The sequence below is a fragment of the Gossypium hirsutum genome, chromosome A02 (assembly GCF_007990345.1).
Source record: "Gossypium hirsutum isolate 1008001.06 chromosome A02, Gossypium_hirsutum_v2.1, whole genome shotgun sequence".
Lineage (NCBI taxonomy): Eukaryota > Viridiplantae > Streptophyta > Magnoliopsida > Malvales > Malvaceae > Gossypium > Gossypium hirsutum.
Genome location: NC_053425.1, coordinates 20,227,870 through 20,234,483, shown reverse-complemented (window position 1 = coordinate 20,234,483; position 6,614 = coordinate 20,227,870).

Genomic DNA, 6,614 nt, shown 5'->3' with positions numbered 1-6,614 from the left:
TAATTCATGAAAATTTCACAATGGTCCCGAAACCACCATTCTGATTAGGGTCTAAATCGGGCTGCTACAAACAAAACATAAAGAAAACCCAAGACCCCTGAATGGAAATTGAAGGGAGATCTTCAGTCTTGACGATGAACCCGACTTTTGAGATGGACCAATTGACTTCACTTGAGTAATTTTTTGCTTCCTACTTCGCGTGTCCGTTCTAAGTGCCTCCGCCAGTGTTTAAATAGGCTTTAGAATGCCTAAGAGCCCTCAAAAGTGGACTTTTTCGAATAGGGCTATACTTGGGCTCGGCAGGGACACGCCCGTGTGCGATTACTCCAGCCAGTGGTCAAGGCTGTTGAATAGGCACGGGCGTGTAGTCTACCCATGTAAGTCATGCTTCGAGCTTGGAAAATGGACACGGCCCTGTGACACGCCCGTGTGAGGAAGCCTAGGCCATGTTGATTTCTCACATGGGTCTATTTTCTCCGTTTTTGGCCCGTTTCTCGCTCTTTTTACTCTTCTATGCTCACCTAAGTATAAAACATGAAATTAAAGGATTAGGAGCACCGAATTCACCAAATATAAGGAGAAACCATCCATAAATGTTTATCAACTCTATGGGATTCTTAATGGTTTCTTATGCATGAAAATGCATAGTTTAAGAATGATGCATATGAGTCATGAACAACAACAAAAAAATGACTAAGTTAACAAAATTTAATCTATTCTAGGAAGTTCAAGAGCATAAAAAAAATCATGTTAAACTAATGAGGTCAAAATAAAACAATTATCCATATGAAAACTCCCACTAACTTTTTACATAAAAGCCATATAAATCATGCATATATACTTTTGCAATCAATTTTAAGTCATAAAATAGTTTTAAAACAACATAGTGATAAATTCATTTGAACACGAAGTTAAGGCAAGGTAGTAATACCTAATTCTCCTCTATGTGTACAAGATCTTTCTTTTCTAAAGGATTTGTAAAAATATCTGCTAATTGATTTAAGCTGTCAACAATCTCTAGAATTATTTCTGTAACAGCCCGTTTTTGGGTCAGATCAGAACAGTGGTTTCGGGACCACAAATTTGAAGTCAAAAATATTTATTTTATTATTTTAATAAGGTTTACAGTATGATATAATGTTCGTGTGAAAATTTTATAAAGAAATTTTACCGTTTAAGTGGTTAATTCGGTATAAAGGACTAAATCGCGTAAAGCATAAAAGTTGAATTCTATAAGTTAAAAGTATTAAATGGCTATGGAATGAAATAGAGAAGGTCCTTATGTGGTAAATAGCCCATTTATGAGATAGTGGAGGTTAGTGGAGTGGCATTTGGTGTATTTAGTAATATTTTTAAAGGGTAAAAAGGTAAATAGGTAATTAAAGTTAATAATAAATAAAATAAAAGCCAAAACCATTTTATATTTCTTCATCTTCCACTGAATATAGAGAAAACAAATAGACATGGTTGTGTTTTAGGGTTCGACATCTTCATGGCTCAATTTGTAAGTGTTTTGAGCTCGATTTTTGATGATTTTTATGTTTTTGTGATCGTTGCTTCGTGGTCTAACTAGCCCGTACCCTAATTTCTGAATTTGTGAGTTGCCATTGATGATAGCTTGATGTTTTTGAGTGTTGATGATGGAAAATAAATCATTGTTGTTAGATTAACAAGTTTTATAAAGTAATTTTGAGTAAAAATGTTAATTTTGGACTAAATTATATAAGGTGGAAATTTAGTGGTTAAAATGTGAAATAAATTGAAAATATGGGCTGATAGTAATATATGGAAAATTCAGCTATCTTGGATTTGTGTTTAATTTCATGAAATTGTGATTTTAAGTGATAAGGACTACATTGCAAAAATGTGAAAAATGGGGGCAAAAATGTAATTTTTCCAAAATGTGTAAATTGTGTTAAATTGAATGAAATTTTGATTAAATAAGTAAATTTTGATATTATATAGATAGAGATAATCGAGAATTGGATCTAGAACGGGGGAAAACAAAGTACCTTATTAATTGATCCGTTTCGTCGATTTAACGATCGAGGTAAGTTTGTATGTAATAAGCATTGTTAAATTTATGCTTTTAATGCTTTGATATTATATAAATTTTATATATGTGACTATTGTTATGTTTAACGACATATCAGCTAAAAAAATGGCACTTAGTGTGCAGTTCGAAATAGCTTCTACTAAATGTGAAACTTGGTGTGCCATTGGAGATAGCTTCGGCTATATATGTATATGGAACTTAGTGTGAAAAATATTAAGAATGGAACTTGGTATGCGAGATATTGAGTATGGCACTTAGTGTATGAGACATCGAAGATGCAACGGCATTACGTGTATGTACGAAATGGTAAGGATCGGTACTTGTATGTACATGAGTTATGATGCATCTTTGTAGTGAAGTAAATAAGTAAGTCATGTTTATAAGAATGATTTTGTGATGACTTTGTGATTATGGATCCATGCTTATGTTGTATAAATATGTATTTATACCATGATGGTGGAAATGATTGGTGAAGGTGTGATGAGCTTATTCATCATCATTTTTGTACTAAAATTGTTTTGGATAGTAGATGTAGTCCAAATTTTTAAATTCACAAAAAATTGTGGAAATCGAGTTAGAGGATGAATAAAATATGAAATTAGATCTTATTGAGTCTATTTTTACATAGAAGAAACGGTGTATGCAAAAGAATTTTAGATTATGAGATATTTGAATTTTCGTGAGACAGGGTCAAATTGTTCTAGGAATCCCCTGTTCTGATTTTGAAAAATCATTAAAAATTGTAAAAAAATAATTATGGGTTATAGTTTATATGATTAGAATATTTTATTAGTATATTTTCTAAAGAAACAAATGGGAATATCATTCAAATTCTGTATGAGGATATAATTAATTTTTAGTGAAGAGGGGTCGTAACTATTGGACAGCGAAAAAGGGGTAACTTTGAAGATTAAACTGTACTTATTAGCTAAACCGAATTTTTTTTTTAAAATTTTATGGTAAGAAGATATATGAGTTTAGTTTCAGGTAAAATTAATGGATCTTAATTTGGAGCTCCATAGTTCCAGAAATAAATAGTTTAATGACTATGACTTGAGTAGACAGCTTGACTGGAATTTGAACAAATAGTGGAATAATATGCAATTATAATTGTAATACCTTGAGAACATGTTGTAAGAATTTGGAAAAAGCATATTAATAAATTTCTTTTATTTTTATATGAACTTACTAAGCTTTATAGCTTACCCCCTCCCTTTTCATCTCTTATAGGTTTATATAGCTAGCTCGGGTTGGAGATCGCCGAAGATTCAATCACACTATCTAGCTATCATTTAGGGTATAAGTATTCAAATACTTAAGTCTATGGCATGTATAGGGGCTCTATCTTTGTAATTATGTCAATGCTAATGTGGCTAAATGTGTTGGCCTATAATGGTTATAGTCTAATTTATATATAGCCATGAATGATGGCTTATGTTGATCATATGATTATTCATATGTATTTGCCAATGTTTTATGGTGTGATCATGTTGTTTGATATGGATGACTGTATGCATAGAACTTAAGTACTCGATGATTGATTTTGGCATAATTGGCATATGCATAGATTATAGCATAAATGTGAAATGTGAAAATGCATTAATGATAATCTCGGTATGAAAGTTGTTATGATTAATCTTGATAAAATATGATGCCTTGTGTATGCGTAAGTTGTTATGAGAATGTCATGCATAAGTTATATTTAAGATTATTAAGTGTTCATTTATGCCATGTTGGATGCCATTGAGATATGTGAGTGTGCATGTGTTGTAAGCGTGACAAAATGGCTTGGAACATAGCCTAGCATTTGTCCACACAGGTGTGTAACCCTACTTCATGATGAAATGTTCTAACTTTTCCCAAAAGTTTTCAAAGTTTCTGGTTTAGTCCCGAATCATCTTCGATGCGTGTTTAGGGCCTTATAAGCCCGTTTAAGGGACGCTATACATATGTATGAATGTTTTTTATTTGAATAAAATTTTATGACCCGATTTTATGTGATTGTGTATGTTTAAGTCCGGTAATGCCTCATATCCTGCCCTAGCCTCAAACATGGTAAGGGGTGTTATATTTAGTGGTATCAGAGTTATGGTTTAGTTGATTCTCAGACTAACCTAGCATATGTGAGTCTAGCTATACATGCCATATTACTACTCTTGATAGTGTGACATCTCCCAACTATAACGAAATTGTTTTGTAAGACAAAGATGACCTCCAACCGAGCTATTTTTCGATAATGTTGAAAATGATATTGAGATGATTGAAATGTGCCTATGATGTGTCAAAATTTAGAAAGGTATGAATATAAGTTCATGATATGTATGTGTTAATATACGAAATAAGATAACTATAAGTTGAGAAATGTGGAAATGTGGAATGAAATAGAAGTTTATGTTGTGATAAGTTTATCCATGTATGTTGGTATTCGTATGATGTTATATACCCGACCTATCTAACTAAGTGAATATGATAAGCTAATTTACTCAAGTTGATAGAATGTGTGTTTATGTACACTTATCGAATAATGTATAATCAGTATGTTCATATGGTTGACTCTTATGTTTAAATTGCTAAATTAAAGGTATTATAATGTTATGTTTTATGGTTTTGATATGGAATCATAAATAATATGATAATATGAAATTGAGTTGAAAGATCAAATTGAGTAGAACGCAGGAAATGAGTACGATCGTTCGATGATAAATTAACGGATAAACCATGGTTGGACCATGGAAATACATGTGGTACGTGTAAGACCATAGCTGGGCTATGGCATCGTAATAACGTATAAGACCATAGCTGGGCTATGGCATCATGATGACATGTAAGACCATAGCTATGTTATGGCATTGTGATACGTGTAAGACCATGTCTGGGACATGGCATCGATATGAGATCCTGTGTAAGACCATATCTGCGATATGGCATCACCATCATATGAGATCTTGTGTAAGACCATATCTTGGATATGGCATCAGCATCGATATGAGATCTTGTGTAAGACCATATCTGGGATATGACATCGGCATCGATATGAGATTACATGTAAGACCATATCTGGGATATGGCTTCAGTATGAGATTCCGTATAAGACCGTGTCTGGGATGCGGCATCGATATCTGATTTCGTACAAGACCATGTCTGGGACATGGCATCGATGTCAGACTTTGTGTAAGACCATAGTTGGACTATGGCATCAAGTAAACGACGTACTCAGACCCGTAAGATGTTCTCTAATTTGACAAATGTTGGTAAGTAAAATTGAAGTTAAATGTTAAAATTTAATTAGATATTGATATTGGGATCAAGTAAGTAAATTTGCTGTTTGAAATTGTGGATGACAGAAACATTTTTAAAATAAATAAGTATGTTAATTTGCTTGGAGTAAATTATGTGATTATGATGATATTATATTGATGAAGAATGTTGAGTCATATGTGTGTATTTATGAGAGTCAATTAGAGGCTTTACAACTCCCCATTACTAGTGTTGCTTTTGTGACAAAAAATTTACGAGAATTATGTCGAATAAGTTCATAAGTGTGAAAACTAAAGATTTCGGCGGTGAAATAATTAGTAATGCATATAGAGATGAGAATAGTTTGGAAAGTAAAAATAGTTTGGGTGAAATATCAAAATGTTTTAAGGATTATACGGATTATGTAATGTTATGGTTAAAGAAGAAAATTAGTCTCAGTTATTTGACTCAATCAGGTATAGGGTCTAAAGATATGTTTGCTGAAATTTCTTCTGAATTGGTTTTCATTAATGACTGGAATACTACGGTGTTACATTTTTTTATCTTTGATGATTATGTTTATTGTGATGGTATTTCTAGATTCGGTATCAGGAATGTGGAAAATTCTAGTATCTAGATTTCTCTTATTTCCAGTGTAAAGAATTATCATTGGCAAAGGCATAAATGATGGAAACCCAAGCTTGAAATGTGTAGTGGTTTTCTTTTCTCGGGTAAGCTTGACTAGGTTAGTGAGTTTAATCAGAATATCTCTGTTTCCTTCAGCTAATATGGTTGTGAGATCTTTGATTTGCACGATAAGAGACTTATGAACGAGTGCATGTACTTGGGTTGTAGTAGCAGAATGGAAAAAAAAGTACCTCGATATGTTATTATTTGATAGTGGAAATCAACTCAGTTGTTTATATCGGCGTGAACTGATCTGTTGAGATGTGAATTGATTTATGTGTATTTAAAGGATTCTCTGGTATGGTAATGAATTTTTGTGCAATCATGAGTATATAAATATACGGATAATCTGAATAGAGAAATTATATTCTCGAGAGTATGATACGGAACTATGCTCATTGGATTGTTCTAACTGAATGATGTTGTTATGAGTTAAAGTTGTTCTAGTTAATGAGATTATCATGTTCGTGAAAGTTGAATGATCGATGCAAGTTAGAAAAGTTGGAAACAGTTGAAAGTATTATTAACTAAAGCTTTAGTGCTGAGTTCAGTTTGGATTAAGTAAAGAATTTATGATTTTTAGTAATGTACTATTGAACTGATTGAAATATGTTTCATTATGAGAATGTAAACA